The sequence below is a fragment of the Pinus tabuliformis genome, chromosome 6, assembly GCF_031772625.1.
Source record: "Pinus tabuliformis cultivar Carrire ecotype Pingquan chromosome 6, CPIR1, whole genome shotgun sequence".
NCBI lineage: Eukaryota > Viridiplantae > Streptophyta > Pinopsida > Pinales > Pinaceae > Pinus > Pinus tabuliformis.
This window is the reverse complement of record NC_142292.1, coordinates 1,365,429,666-1,365,446,821: the sequence shown is the minus strand read 5'-3', so window position 1 is coordinate 1,365,446,821 and position 17,156 is coordinate 1,365,429,666. Positions and strand designations below refer to the sequence as shown.

At 38.8% G+C, this 17,156-nt stretch overlaps 2 pseudogenes; one reads left to right on the top strand and one right to left on the bottom strand.

Annotated features, from left to right (window-relative positions):
* Positions 1-536: 536 nt before the first annotated feature.
* LOC149263702 (1-acyl-sn-glycerol-3-phosphate acyltransferase 2 pseudogene) lies at positions 537-1,499 on the bottom strand (annotated as a pseudogene).
* A 389-nt stretch (positions 1,500-1,888) lies between these two features.
* On the top strand, positions 1,889-16,722 carry LOC149263701 (methylesterase 17-like; annotated as a pseudogene).
* Positions 16,723-17,156: the final 434 nt, after the last annotated feature.

Below are 17,156 nucleotides of genomic sequence, written 5' to 3'. Positions count from 1 at the left end.
TTGAGAGTAATATATTGGAGAAAAAAATGGTTTACTTGAGTAACCATCGGGGCGGATACTGGTTGACTAGAAGATGGGGATTGAGACACTCGAGTATGTAAACAGTACTCCAGACATGCAATACCACTGGAAAATTGAAACCTTTTTTTCGATGTTGGACATCTAATCCTCATTGGGTTAGTGTGGAAGCCGAATAGACCAAAGCAGTTCAAGAGACCTTCGGATCTGAAACCCAAGAGTCACGTATTGTACTATAAATGTATATTTCATGTTAATAAAAAATGTACTGCATGTTTTATCTTTCATATTCTCTCTTGCTGTCCATGTGTGTTTAACATGGTATCGGAGCCATGATGTGTAGCCTGTGTAGTTTTCTTCCTCAGGGTTTATCCTTTAGTTAAAAAATGAGATGTTGTTATTCCCTGAGCAACCGGTCTGAGCTGCCTTGAATAGTGCTCGCCTAGTCTTCATTACCTGTAACGCTCCATTAATTATGCCTGCCTGTTCTTCTGAATACAATAATCATTCTCTGACTATCATAAACGTTTAAAAAAGAGCGTCATTACACCTGCACCTCTACTGCCTGACAATTCACCTGCGTTACTGAATGTGTTTGAATAGCCATTAAACTTGAATGCTGTGGCACACTGTATCAGAGCACACATCCCAGGTTCCTTTTTCGGCGTGACTTGTAACTCCTCTATCCCATACTTTGCCATAACGCATCTATCTGCTATTGTGCATCTGTTGGTTAACGCTTGACATGGTTAACGCCTGATATGGTGAATGTTTGAGATTCTTCAAACTGAGGCTGTGTGAATGGTGGAAGGAGCCATTTCATTTTTCTGAAAAAAAAGACAATAAAACTTTCAAAATTTATCGTTTCAAATTCTGTGGATGCCATCGACCTATTTGTAAATTGTTCAACCTCATCTTCTTGTGACATCGTACCATCTTCCCCAAGCTTGTTTTTGGAAACACATTCGCTGGAAGCATCCTCGTAGGTGCTCTGATGTAAGGATCAGCCTACAGTACTTCATGTGCATATTAAGCGACATTGTGGGAGATGGCTCTTCCTTTGGAATAGCAACAGTTATATCATAGATCGCCAGAACAAATGACCGAAGGTTGCTGACAGCTGAAACAAAGCCCTTGGTACGCGGAAGGAGCAGATTGCGTGGCACTGGAAGGCCTGTAGATCTAGCATACTCTTGAGCTGCAAGTAACTTTGCTGTCGTAAATCGTGTCCCCTCTACAAAGAGACCCAACCAAAAAGGTCGTGGAAAATCTTTCAACCTCTGGAAGCCTGACTTCAATGTAGCTTCATCTATGGCCCAATTTCTGGTTATGTTATTGTCTTTTTGATACTTCTGCGTGAGGTATCTTCCAGACGCCTTAGAAGGGCTACACGAAGTTCTTAAATGATACACTCCTTTTTTTAAAACGCTGCTCTTAAACATCTGTTTTTTTGGATTTGCGTTCGTGGTATCAAACTGCATTTGAACTGCTTTTGAAGTGATATATATATATATATATATATATATATATATATATATATATATATATATCTCTCTCTCTCTCTCTATATATATATATATATATATATATATACGGTGATATATATTGGTAGCATGGTTATATACAGTGATATATGAAACGATTCAATAATATTGAATGCGTTGTTTTAAATATTGAATGCGCGCTGTCCAGTGGTATTTGAAACTATCATATGATCCTGCCATTAGTTTTTCTTCTCGACTTTTGCACATTTGCCAAGCACTTGGGTGTGTATAGACTATACATATCATTGTCAGCGTTAGTAGAGGAGGAAAAGCGATATCTACCCATGCCTTCCACAAGGATTCTGGAGAGACTACTTTACTTATAAATGGCGTTTGAAATGAATAATATGCAGTGCGGCACACAGGCAGGTTTTCGAGGACCCACATAGTTTTTTTGGATGCATGGATCTATAATATCCTTGGAGGAGTATGCTGATTGTATTGTTTGATGAAAGGAGTGTTGTTGACTGTTTGCATTAAACAGAGATTAGATTTAGAGATTTGATATGACAGTATTGACACATTATTCTTTGTAAATGCCTATGATAAAGCAACTATTGAGTTGGTACTGCTGACATTGTTGATCTATAGACATGTATTGATGAAGTGGAGTATGATTTCACATTCTAGGGTTTCAGAGATAAGTCTTGCATTACCAAGTATTATTGACTGAATACGCTGATGGATAGACTCTGATGATGATGTTGAATTGACGGGCTAAGTGTTATGTCACAGAGCTTGACATTCCTTGATTCGACTGCTGCATAAAGAGTTTGGTGAGCTGATTGTAATCTTTTATGTTGCACACTGATCATTTGCTGACATTTATAAAGTATATTGCTGTGTACTGTGAGTGGATATTACTTTTCTGCATTGAGTAGTAGTTGTGATCAGTTTTTAAGGTGTAAATCAAACATTGAAGAAAAAATGGCCAGAATCAGTGAAGTATTATAGTCCCTTAAAACTCTGATATTATCTACTGTTGATGACACATTACAAATCAGCATAGGACCTCTCTCTGAAATTCAGACATGTCTACAAAATGCACAGGAAAAGATTGATTTTTTGTTGCTTGAATCACAGCTACAGAAAGAAGAGCTACATCAAAATAGACATCATTCTGAACATGTTTTTGTTCAGAACATTGAGACAAGCACCCATCAACAGCAAGTTAATAATGTTATTGTTCATTCAAATAAATCAGTAGTTGTACATGCAGATGCAGAAACTCAGTTTGCACTTCCCAAGACCATCATCAGACCTTGGGAACAGCTTGTCCACAACAAGCACAGAACTGGTCTTGGATATGACAAGGACTTGTCCTTTCATATTCCAGACTACTCCAAGCCCATTCAGTTTCAGAGTGCTGGATTTATTCATGACAGTTCACCTCCAGCTGTTCCAGATTCTATTCCTCTTCCACCGCAACAACAACAACAACAGATTGTGAAATGCCAACATTGTGATCGAGTTGGCCATCTGAAAGATCACTGTTTTGATCTTCATCCATGTAAGCACTGTCATAAAACTAGCCATCCTTCACATAGATGCTTCAGAAATAAACGTCCTGCAAGAAGAAAGATTCATCTTGGATGGATCGCTTCTTGGCAATGGGCATCAACAACCAAGAAGATATTCCAAACACATGTCAGAACTTGTTCCAGAATATTGAACAGTCTTGCAGTTGAGTTTCCTCCATCATCTCACCTTGTATCTGAAAGGGGGGGAAATGATGGTCATCTACAAGCTTCAAAGTCACATCAAGCGAGCCTGAGCCACAACCTACCACACCAGTTTCAGAGTTGTAGCCAGAGACAAAGATGCCCATGAACATGCCTTCAGTTGGCAATCTGGGACACTTCCTCTAGCAAAAGACTTCAGCTTCTTGCCAGTTTTGGAAGAATTCCAGGAACAAAATTGAGAACACTTCCTCTATGTTGTTGGGAAAAGTATCTATTCAGAACGCCCCTATCCCACTCTAAGGTGTGACAGTGCCTTAGCAACAAACAAGGAAAACTACTTGTGTATTCTTCTTTATGAAATGTAAACGAAGAGGAAGGATAAACTAACCTGTGTCTTGCGCTAGTTTGTTGATCCAATCGCTCTCCTCTTCAACAGCTTCCAGCTCCCTGCTCCCTTACTGGCCCAGCTTCACCAAATTCCCGCAAGATCACAAGAGAGGGAAACTACACGAAGATATAGATTTACATTCATAAAAAGCTCAGGATCAGATTAAGCTAAACATGCAAATATAACAAAACATCACTGGTACACAAGCATGTAGAAGAAACTAAAATAGTTTTATTAATGCAATAAGAAGATCCAGGAAGAGATACAACCAAGTGAGTCCCGATCCAGCATCTACCTCCCAGCAAAGGAATCCCTTCCTCACCTCCAACAAAGCATAAATCACCCAATGCACTAATCTCAATCTCAAACCAACAGCAATTCTCTGCAAAGTACAAAATTCCAGCCTCCTGGATCTCTGGGATGATGGATCCATATATAGATGTAAGTAGAGAGGATGAGTCAGCTTATGTTTTGACTTGTGGCTTCTCTCTGTCAGTTCTTGCTTCCACTTGGAGACTGAGAGCCTCTTACTCATCACTGGTCGAATTCAGTGAGGCAAGTGTCATTGGAGAAGATTCTGGAAGCTTCCATTGTCTTTCCACCTCGTTGAATGACTTTGCCATTTGTCATTTCCCGCTCAACGCACCCTGGTAGTGCATTCACCTGCGTTGCAATGCACCTAGCCAGTGTATTTGGGTGCTTTGCAACGCAGGCAGCTAGTGGAGCATCTGAATTGATCATGATTTGACTAGTTTTGAGCAGTTTCAGGTGGAGAACTTCTAGGAGAAGCTGTCATTGGTTGACCTTGTTCCTCTAGGGGCAGGAACAACACTTTTAGGGACTTTCGATCCCTTGGATTATGGACATTTCATGCTTAGAGCTGTAAGGCACAAAAATGTCTATAACAGTTGCCCCCTAAAGTATGAGGTCGTTTATCTGGTGAAATGCTTTATTAGGAGGATCTGAAGTTCTTTCAATGCTGGGAGGAGACCTGTAATAAAATACAATACAATACATTATTTTCATACTTTTTTCATGATCTAGCTGAGGAGGGCATTCCCATGCTCAGCTTTATAAATTCATTTTTATGTACATAGGACAGACAATCGTCTGATGGTAGACTGATGATTCTAATGAAGTCATCATCCTTTTGGTAGGATGATCATCTGTGTTGTAATGTTGTACATGTCAATGTCTTTATTTTTCCTGAATATATATCGCAGCCCGGATGGATGAAACTAGATCCGGGGTCTTCAATCTCGTCCGATCTTCACTCGAAGTACAAGTCGATCCATGTGAAAAATGTTTTGAAGTCGAACATGGAAAGACATCGCTTGATTACCAGTCGATGATGTAAACTGTTAACAAACGCGAGAGGAATCACTGATAAGGATGATGACCCTCAAGGTACTGCAGTACAATTCACATGGTGTGAATAAAGGACTTGGCGTCGAACACCACACAAAATCTTTTGGTCGAAGGTCATTGATGTATACCTGTCGCCGGAAGTGAGAAACTTGCCATTGAGGCATGCAAGCTTCAAAGTACTGAATGGGGTGTTCCTAGATCAACTTCTTGGATAATGAGCTGATGTCGACAAGAAGCGATCTGCCAAAGGAGGGCCTTGATGAATCCCACATCAATGACACGGAACGGAGCAAATGATTTTGATGGAGGTGAAAACAATCTGATGATATATGGTTCAGGGTGGCGGTCATGAAAGAATGAAGTATAATGTATGGTAGTGGATGGGACACGGGTGACTTCTCTAGATGACTTCTCTTGAACATATCGGCGACACTTATGTGATGGATTGGTAGCATTTACCCCAAATGTGGATGGTATGGCGAGACCATGGTGATGTGACCGGTGAACGAAACAACCCAACCCGACTCAGGCACGGAGTGGAAGTGTCATGTTCAAGAGCGACTTGCTACCAACAAAGATTATTTGAGTTTCTTCCCAATTTTTCCCCAGTCATTGCTGACCAGTACCTCTTTATTTTTTTCAAGCTTGAGGAGGATAACATATGCTTGTTCTATAATTTTCCCTTCGGGCAAACCCATCGCTATGTTTTAACGAGCCTAGAGATAGTGAAACTCGTTCTCGTCTAAAGACAAGTTTGTCACTATTAATGTTTTTAACGAGTTTAACGACAAGGATAACTTGGTCCTTTTCATTTTTAGAGAGTCTGAAAAGGTACGTAAATTTAACTCCGGAATTCCTTTTTCGTCATCTAATCCCTTAAGTCCGAAAAAGTATAAAACAATACAGAAGGGATGAATTTTCGATAGTTTTAACGAGCCGAACAAAACAAGCGCTCGATATTTTTGTGCAATAATCCCTCAGGTCCAAAAAGATTAAAATCTAGAGGAGGGATAGCTATTCCGGTCGCTTTAACGAGCTGGAAGGCCAAAACTTGGCAATCTTTTCATATTTTACGAGTCAGATGAAAAGAGCTTAAAGAAGAATCGTCTTTTGAGGACCGAGTGATAAAATGGGTAGCAGCTGATTCCAGGTAAGGGTTGGAATTTTCCAAGCACGACAGTGTCACAACGATGGCTAGTGAAATCACTCTTCGCAGCTGTTCCTCAAAATGGGTAAACAATCAAATGGAGGTGAATGATCGGCCAATGGAAAAGTGGAGGTGACGGTGCAAACACGACCAAGGCTTTAATGGCTGATAATGTTACATTCACAGTGGTTATTTATCGGAGGATAGTTCATTTTTTAACGAGCTTAAACGCGTATTGAAACACTTGCTCAGTCTTATGTTTATTTTTTAACGAGCATGAACTATGTGCTAAAATTGCTCGATTATCCAGTCATATGATAAGAATGTCTCATATAAGATGCCATTTTTTATGGAGCTTGCGCCTTACAAAGCTTTGCTCCGCATCCTTTCGTTATGCAAGTTCGGAAACGACTAATCCTGCGAGTTTAAAGGGTTAGCCTACAGGTTTAAAGGGAGGACCTAAAAATTTAAAAAATAGCTAGCCGCCCCTTGCTTGCACTCCAAAAGGTTTGCATGCCCCAGGTATAGAATATGATTTCAAGGTTACCCCTCAATTTGCAGACAAAACATTTGTTCTATCAAGAAAGGCCTACCTCTTCCAGGTTATTCAAAGGCTGTTTTATTCGCGGTGCAAACAAAACACTTCTTCGAAGATGTCTACCGAGATAAACAAAGGTAAGCGGCGCCGACAAAACTTACATAACTTTGACAAAAGAATCTTATTCTAGAATAACCCCTCTTCCAATCACGGACGGGGTACAGACTAGTCATATTCTCCCGCGAAAACCTACCCTATACCTGAAGTTTTCCTACTGAAGCAGACCAGGACGCATGCCCCCTGGGTTCCAGTCATATCCTTCTGAATTACTCGCGCTCATCGGGAGGACGGACCGTGGGTTGAGACATTTCTTGCGTGAAGAGACCATTTAGGGATGGTATATGACTATTTGCGATGCGTGATCCGGGAAATGAAAGTTCGTCCACGAGCTTGACCACTCTTCCTTCGTGCGGAAAACACATTACTCTAAAGAGTGAGGAGACGATGGCTCCCATGCAATAAATATAGTCTCGTCCAAGGAGTAGGTTATAATCCAAGGGTCCTTGAACGACCATCACGTTCATTTGAACGGTCTTCCCTTTCAATGTTATGGGCACATTGGGGAGGATCCCTAAAGGTCGACTGGTTCCTTTATCAAATCCTGTCAGATTTCTCATCTCAGGAAAAAGCGATGGCGAACCAAGCGCTTTCCAAGCAGTAGAGGAAAGGATACTCACAAAAGCCCCTTCATCTATGATGGTACCAGCCATGACCATTCTATATATTTGGACGATAATTCTGAATGGTATGCTTGCTGGTAAACGGGGTTTGCCTAGTTGATTCCAGTCGAAGGAGACAAATAGGTTGCTTGGTGGTGGGACCGAGTAGACGGCTGGGTATGGCTCTGACGAACTTCCTTCCTGCGATAAAGGAATGGGTAGGTTGCCCCCTTGTTCGTCGAAGTCTGTGTTGATGAAGAGAATTTGGACGGTGTCATCCTTGTTCTCTTCAGTGACTGTGTCATTCGAAGATAAATCCTCTGAAGGCAAGACTGGGTCAACTGCCACCTTGACCTTTTGACTTTCGTTGGGTATGGATTCAGCCGGTTCATCTTCAATGACAGGCGCTTCAGCTGACCACTTGAGCGGGCCAGCTGGATTCTCAACTAACGAAGGACTCAGCAAGAGTTTTTTATATCCAGGAGGAAGTCGTAACGGTGAAACCGGACGATCATCCAAAACTCTTTTAGCTTCATCTAAGAAGGGACAACGGTGGATAGCGTGATCGCCTTCGCACAGTTTACAGGGAGATCTAGCTCTCCCTTTTTGTCCTGGGACTTCACTTCCGCTAGTTGACGGTGTGCTTTCAACATGGCTATCAGAGGTTGACGCCAGCGTATTGTGCAAACGGGGAGACCAGTCCCTTAGTATCCGAGGGATGCAGGGACAATCTCTTTGAAAGTGGTCTCCCTTGCAAATGACACATGGCGATTTAGGCCTGGTCAGTGCAGTGTGTGGATTTTCATTAGACGACACTTGTTTTCCCTTATTTGCGTTTGGCTCCTTCTTCTTCTTCTCTTTCTTCTTATTCTCCTTCTTCTCCTTAGGAACTTGGTTTTTAGCTTTACCAGTCCCGTCAAGCGAAGAGGAAGGAAGAGAGGAAGAATTAGAGGAAGTAGAAGGTTGGTGGGAAATTCTGGACTCGTCTAACTGCTGATTCGACTGCTCAGGAATAGTGGTGTTCTGAACGACATTGGTTGAGAAGAGCCAAACTGGCAAGCCAATTGTCAGTCCTGGAAGCGACAATGTGGCCATATGGGGCGCACCAACATCTCCCCAAGAGGAGAAGGGACTAGGATTTCCACCAAGGGGAATTCCTTGGTTGGTAGACTCCATTTTCTCAACCTAAAGATCAACGCAGGAAAAAGGGTATGAATATTCCGTTTAAAATAAATTTTAACACGCTTTGACACAACTTTATTTTTTCAGTTTTAAAGAGTCGAGAAAAAACAAAAGATGACTCTAGTCTCCTTCGATTTTTAATGAGCCTGAAGTGACAAGTGCTCAGATGGACCTTTTCTGTTAAGGAGTCTGAAAAGGAATGAAAGGGACTGCTCTGGAGATCTAGGTAGAGGGTGTGCCTAACCAATCGCAAAACCGCAGAATACTTTTTAAGGTACGGGCGGTCAATCTTCCCGAATGCTGTGTTCAGTGCATTGCGATCAGTAGGGTGGCCGACACGGCTTCCTATGGATAAAGGTTTTATGCCTATAGGGGTCTCCCAATATATACTCGACGGTACGTGGGAGCACAATCTGTACTGGCACTTATCGTCTCACAGTGGAGGAATCACCCAACCAACAGTGAGGACAACAGTTACCAGGCTTTACGACGCCGGAACACGTCTCTAGCCTATACCTCTATGTTGTGCGTTAAGTTACAAAGCGTTGTTAAGTTCATTTAATTTATTTTAGGTTGATCTTTCTTAGAAGTTTGCCTTTTTGGATCACCACGAGATGTAGATGTAATTCCTAAATGCAGTCTAAAGATGATAAGCAAGCTTTTATCTCTTTTCAACAATGAAAATCCTAGCTACAAGGGGAAAGGAAAGACACAATCTTTTCTCAAAGAGCAAAGAGCACACTGTAAATGCACTTTTCCTAAATCAAGCCATACAAACTGTCAATATGCAAATGCACTTGTGCATGTATTTGTTTTTCACTTTCTTAATATTGATGCCTAAAAAGAAAGCTGTTGTACAAATTTGAATTCGATTTCAAGTGAAAAACACAAACAAGCTTCTTTTCGAAATCAAAAAGGTAGAGACGATTACGACACTTTATGATTTTGAAGTAAACACTTGTTTCGACACTAGAAATTCACAAATTCAAACCAAAAGGCAAAATTAAAAGCGCAATCAACTGTCAACAGCAAATAAACTTTCTCCTAAGATCAAAACGACACTTACGATAGATCTAGATCTAAGGGCGACAATATGATCGGTTTACTTTTGCAATGGGAAACTGTAAATGACGTAACAAATACACAAAAACAAATACAGTTTCTTTTATACAACTGAGGCGGAATTAAGGCAAAGAAAAGGGGTTTTCAGATAGGTACACACACTGATAACAGGCTGCAAAAGTCAGAGGCAAAACTGGAAAAAGTGAGCAAAGAACCTCAGCTAGGCAGGGCTAGGCTGATCAACGCACCTGCTACACAGAGAAATTGAATTGCAGCGTAGGAAGCCCTCTCGGGACCTGCGTTGAAATGAAGAGTCTCTTCACAGAGCCTGCGCTGAAGCAGAAACGAGAATTTTCTTTGGGTTCTGGGTCACGGTTTGCAGTTTAATCTATGGTTTTTGGCCGAATAAAAGCTATCAGTAAGGTACAATCAGAGGGATGATTTAAAGGAGGACTAAGAGCTATCACAAAGGGCAATTAGAGCATTTTTGGATCAATTGTTCAGATCATAAATAGGCCCAGTGAATGGACTAGAGTAGCAGATCTCTACTTTGCATTTGTAAATGGCAAATGCAGTTCGATTCGCCACTCATGAGTTTATGAGATGAACAACAATAGACACACAAATAAACTAACTAGACACGATCCCCAGCGGAGTCGCCATTTTGTTGTTGGGAAAGTATCTATTCAGAACGCCCCTATCCCACTCTAAGGTGTGACAGTGCCTTAGCAACAAACAAGGAAAACTACTTGTGTATTATTCTTTATGAAATGTAAATGAAGAGGAAGGATAAACTAACCTGTGTCTTGCGCTAGTTTGTTGATCCAATCGCTCTCCTCTTCAACAGCTTCCATCTCCCTGCTCCCTTACTGGCCCAGCTTCACCAAATTCCTGCAAAATCACAAGAGAGGGAAACTACACGAAGATATAGATTTATATTCATAAAAAGCTCAGGATCAGATTAAGCTAAACATGCAAATATAACAAAACATCACTAATACACAAGCATGTAGAAGAAACTCAAGTAGTTTTATTAATGCAATAAGAAGATCCAGGAAGAGATACAACCAAGTGAGTCCCGATCCAGCATCTACCTCCCAGCAAAGGAATCCCTTCCTCACCTCCAACAAAGCATAAATCACCCAATGCACTAATCTCAATCTCAAACCAACATAAATTCTCTGCAAAGTACAAAATTCCAGCCTCCTGGATCTCTGGGATGAGGGATCCATATATAGATGTAAGTAGAGAGGATGAGTCAGCTTATGTTTTGACTTGTGGCTTCTCTCTGTCAGTTCTTACTTCCACTTGGAGACTGAGAGCCTCTTACTCATCACTGGTCGAATTCAGTGAGGCAAGTGTCATTGGAGAAGATTCTGGAAGCTTCCATTGTCTTTCCACCTCGTTGAATGACTTTGCCATTTGTCATTTCCCGCTCAACGCACCCTGGTAGTGCATTCACCTGCGTTGCAACGCACCTAGCTAGTGTATTTGGGTGCTTTGCAACGCAGACAGCTAGTGGAGCATCTGAATTGATCCTGATTTGACTAGTTTTGAGCAGTTTCTGGTGGAGAACTTCTGGGAGAAGCTGTCATTGGTTGACCTTGTTCCTCTAGGGGTAGGAACAACACTTTTAGGGACTTTCGATCCCTTGGATTATGGACATTTCATGCTTAGAGCTGTAAGGCACAAAAATGTCTATAACACTCTAGAAGAAGACTCCAGCTTCTTGCCAGTTTTGGAAGAGTTCCAGGAATTGCATTAAGCATTCCAGAGTTGTTGGTCATCCTTAAACCATCACAGGTTGAGACTTCCCTTTTCAGGTTGAAGTTTTACCTTTTATGCGGGGTGAGACCTCCTGTTTATGGTTGAAGGTTTCCCTCTTTAAAACAATAGGATCACTTCCTCTAGCAGAAAACTTCAGTTTCTTGCCAGTTTTGGAAGAGTTCGGGGAACTGCACTAAGTGTTCCAGTGTTGGTGGTCATCCTTAAACCACCGCCCTTTATACCAACATTTCATAGAGCACATTCAGCCTAGTGCTGCCATGCATTTTTTGCACATTTTGTATTACAGCTCTCTTCTTGGACTCATACATAACCCTTTGGATTAAAGGGGGGAATGTTGGACACCTAATCCTCAATGGGTTAGTGTGGAAGCCGAATAGACCAAAGCAGTCCAAGAGACCTTGGGATCTGAAACCCAAGAGTCACGTATTGTACTATAAATGTATATTTCATGTTAATAAAAAATGTACTGCATGTTTTATCTTTCATATTCTCTCTTGCTGTCCATGTGTGTTTAACATTCGACATTCCTAATGTAGGACTTGTACCCTTCACTGGAAGGCTAAAAAAACACTTGGTGGGCAAAAAATAAAATCCCGGTAAGTAGTCACCGAATCATAGTCCACATGGCTAAGTTCAACCATGTTCTCCACACGAATCTTGCGAGCTTAAAACTCTACCAAAAAAACGTAAGGAGGAAAATATGGCAAGTGTGGTAGAAATTTGTAGCATAGTTATGTGGATGTAGTCCAATGTTTTGGTAGGGAGGTTTCCTACAAGTCTAGTTTTCCGATCCAAAGTACTCCAGACAATATTTAAGTAAAAAAGTTTCCTACAAATTTTATCGTCCAATCTAAACTGCTACAGACACTATTTAACTTGTATATATCATATGACTCTCTGAGGAACTATAATATCACATAGGAGCAGGGTTGGAATTTGGATTCCTCTTTACCCGTCAGACAATTGTTTTTTGACGTTTTGTGTCTTTATGCTACCCATCAAGAAACCTTATGTTTAAAATTTTTCCCTTCAAAAGTGATGTCTTAATAATAAATTAACCCTTCACCAATGAAGATTTGATTAAAATATTACCCTTAAATATTACAAGTATGTTAAAAAATTTCACATATTTATTATAAGCAAAGAAACAAAATGACCATAACATAGAAAAGATTTATTGAATCATGAATTTTAGTTTGCAATTTCATGAACAATAACAATAAAATCTCCATAACTTGTTGTCCTTGACCGGGACATGCTAAAACATTCATATGTAACATGCACCTCAAGTCACATCAACAAATCAAATCAAAAGGGGCCTAAACAGATTTACCCGTGAAAAATTGAAAGCTTACAACACTTGTGGCACAAAATCAAGTAGAGAAAGACTAAAATTGTGAAGCCTAGGAGTAAAAATACATATAATATATATATATATATATATCTACAAATTTATAGCTTCTATTTGTAATAATTGCCAAAGCATAAAAAGAGCCAAAGTGCACAATTTTGATCTCAAGATGGCAATCAATGTTTCCAATATTAACAACGCAGTAACTCGAGTAGTCAACACCGAGATGTTAGGGATGAGATGTGAGGGATGGTGGATGACTGATGTAGTGGGGTTTGCATGAGTTACCCATTTTTGTTTGGGTTCAACTCATAATATATTTACTAACAATAAATCTATTCACAATGTTTTCAAATGGAAAAAAAGATGGATAATAAGCCCTAAATTATTCACCAACTATGGTGATTAATTTTTTTTTACCGATATTGAATTATAAAAAATCAATATCTATCTCTATATATATAGAAGCATGGGTCTATGAATGTTGTAGCTTACCATAAATTGAGAACTTAAACCAGGTTTACCAATGCAAAAGTGACCTACCATAAATAGAAAATTGAAATAAGGCTCACTATTGCAAAAGTAAACGTGGAGAAGTATAACCAAAGCTTGCCAAATAGAATTTTTGAAACAAAGTTATCTTACAATTATTTATAAGAAAATTAGTATCTATGATTAGAGAAATGATTAAGAAACAAAGTCTGCAACAATTGTAGATTGTTCCACTCTCCATTTACCAATAAAGTGCAAGCTAAAAAATCTGCGAGAATATGGTACAACAACTATAACTAATTATTTTACGGTATGGGATTATAAAAATTTGATATATATCTATATATTTATAAAAGAATGAGTACTTGAATATTGAGGCCATCAAAAATTGAGAACTCGAAAAAGGTTCGTCCTTGGAAAATAAATGTGAAGGCATATTTCCAAGCATTGCAAAGTAGAATTTCTACAACAGAGTTGTCCTGCAATTATATTTAAAGCAATGGGTGTCCCATGATTAGTGAGGTGATCAAGCAATAGAGTCGTCCTTGGAAAAATAAATGTGAAGCATATATCCAAGCATTGCAAAGTAGAATTTCTACAACAGAGTTGTCCTGCAATTGTATTTAAAGCAATGGGTGTGCCATGATTAGTGAGGTGATCAAACAATAAAGTCTACAACAGTTATAGAGGGATTCATTGTTTCCCACAATGTGCAAAAACAAAAATTTGTTAAAATATGATACAAATCATTGTGGATAGTTCCCTTCTTCTAAGCATTAAAAATATATGAATTAAATTTGTAGTAATTCAAATCTATGATCCAAACATTCCATGGATTGGATTTTTAGAAACCAATAATTAAGGGCAACAATGATAATGGATAGGTAAATTATAAGTAAATGCACGCATAACCAATGGAGTCAATAGAATATTAAAAAAAACCCAAGGAATTCATGGAACAAGAAATGCCAACAATAATGATATTAATTTGGGTAGATTGTTTTACTTCTTGATACTAAGAACCTACCCCTGCACGCAGAATCTTCATACTCATACAAAATGCCTCTACTGTATTAGCATTTGGTTTCAGGGCTATTCTTATAAGTTATAACAACGTGGTTTCATGGAAAGTTCGAAACCGAACTTGCATATGACCACCACTTCATTCTATTCTCTCGTGCGCCGCTGTTTTCCTTCAACAAGGTTGGAATTTGGCAATTTTCCCAATCATAGGGCATTTTACGGGGCAAAATGTCCTTAATTTTTTCAAGAAAGTAAAATTTTTACCATATCTTTGTCGTCGTTAGCATTGGAGAGATCTCCATCTTACTATTATCTTGGAGCAGATGCAGCGCTTTTAGCCAAAATTTGCCAGATTTGAACGAGCTATCGTCTCTAGACTGTAGGTCTGATTTTGCCTCCATTCGATTCTTCAACAGATTTTGTGTTGCAAAATTTCTGCAAGGGACTAGGTACATTGGCTTCAGAGGCCAATGAGTTTGAAGAAGTTTTTTCTAATCAAACTATCATGTAGCGTGTCAACAGTTTTATAGTCTCCGATGATCAAAGAATCAAAGAATTGAACCATTACACGCAACAACACTTAGATTGATTCATGAACTCGATTGTACAAAGAAAACAGGTCCACATTCGTTGGGTTTGCTATTGTTGGAACCGAAGATGAAAGAGGAAAAACAGGGAGACCATGCACAAATCCCGGAAATCGTCCACAAAGATTCCAAATTAATGTTGTTCGCTGACCAGACCATTCCATATTTGATCAACATTACCATCCCAAAACTATAGTATATCCTTTCCCAGAGAAAAAAATCTTCGGCTAATGGAATGGTGCGAGATAAGTTATTAATAACATTTTTCAAAAAATTTAACCCGTCAAAAATAGGTTCTTCACATTTCAGAACACTTCACCTTAAACGGTCATTTAAAAATTTAGAACGTATTTTACAGGTGAAATGCCTCATGACGGTCAAAATGCCCGTCAAATTCCAACCCTGGTTAGGAACCTGAGAACAAATTGAACCTGAGAACAAATTGAGATAATATGTTAGTTGATCAACATTTTTTTTTAAGTAATAAATCTATCAAATTTTAGAATATTTCTTAAATCATATAAAAAACACACATCATATAATAGCTGAAATTAAAGCTAGGAATAGCGCGCTGAAATTGAAAGTTCTGAGAACACACACTTATTTTGGATCTTTGTTAATTTCAATTTTCTCTGGTCTCTGTTACAGTGTCACTTTACATTTTCATCTTCTCTGCCTGACAAAACTTTATAATCGGTATCTGTTACAGTGTCACTTTACATTTTCATCTTCTCGGCCTGACAAAACTTTATAATTGCTATCTGTTACAGTGTCACTTTACATTTTCATCTTCTCTGCCTGACAAAACTTTATAATTGCTATGGAGGAGACAGATAGTGTTAGTGGGACAGAGCTTGGGAGGCGTTAGCGTAGCTCGTGGATCTGAAGATTTCCCGCATCTTATTGCGGTAGCAGTATAGCAGTATGTTTCGAGGTGGAGAATCCATGCAGCGGGAAATGGAGATTGTAAAGGAAATTGTAAGGATTTTAGCACTTATAAAGATATATTTAACAAAATAAAAATACAGATATCACTGAGATAAGATTGATTGCCGCTGCAGATGAAGCCGACCGGAGTTGTTGAGCATATTGAATATAGCTTTGGTAATGGCATCGAAGAACCTCCGACATCTGCACTAGTGCCTAAAAAGATTCAGAAGGATTTGTTCTACGGTACAACCTCGACATTCGTAAGTGCATTAATTATCATAATAATGATGATATTATTTATTTATTAATTAATCTCTTAAAAGGAGTAGCACTAAATATATATTATTTATTTATTAATTAATCTCTTAAAAGGAGTAGCACTAAATATAATTTGATGTTGACAGGATGCCACGTTGGCTTCTCTGTTGCTCCGACCAGGTCCATCCAGGGCACTGACAAACCTTAGCCTGGAGACCACAGCTGAACGGTATGGGGTTATTCGAAGAGTTTATATCAAAACTACAAAAAATAACGCGCTCTCTCTTGCCAAGCAAGCAGTTCTTATTGCCAATTCGCCACCAGAGAAGGTTTACAGTGTGGACACAGACCATAGTCCATTCTTCTGTGCACCGGAGAAGCTGCATAGCCTGCTATTGGACATCGCCAACACATACTGCTTATGATTGCAGTTAGTCTCTTTTACATCGAACGAAAAAACTTCGGGGCTTGCCTTTATCAGAAGTTTAGTATTATCAGAAATTTGGTATTTATTTAAATATAAGTATTTATTTGGGAGAAAAGTTTGGCTTGCTTCTCAGATCTAAATTTTTTTATTTTCATTTAAAAAAATGCCAATCAGAGAGAGAAACGGTAGTCCTTTTAATCCAGGTGAAAACAGCTTCTTAATCCTGGTAAAGCTTCTTGTTATTACTGAATTAGTTGGGTTAATGTCTTCTTTTTTTTGGACACATTCTAAGAGATTCGTAAATTGTTAGGGTTGCTTTTGCATGGGTTGGGTTGGTTGAAAGTTTTTATTATTATTTTATTTAAAATTAACTAAATAAATGTAATAGAAATATATTTTTTGGTTTTCTTGTGTTATTGGTTAATTTTAATTGTTTTAGATTTATTTTAATTTTGGATTTACTAAGTGGACAGATATCAATTATTATTTCACTCAAAAAAATTTGCGCCTTAAGAGATTTGATCCCTCTAGATATTGGATAGATCTAGAATTAAATTAAATCTAAAATGATTTAATTATTAATTATAATTATAATTGTAAATAAAAATATTTATTTTATTTTTAATTTTTTAATTTTTTATTATGTTATGTA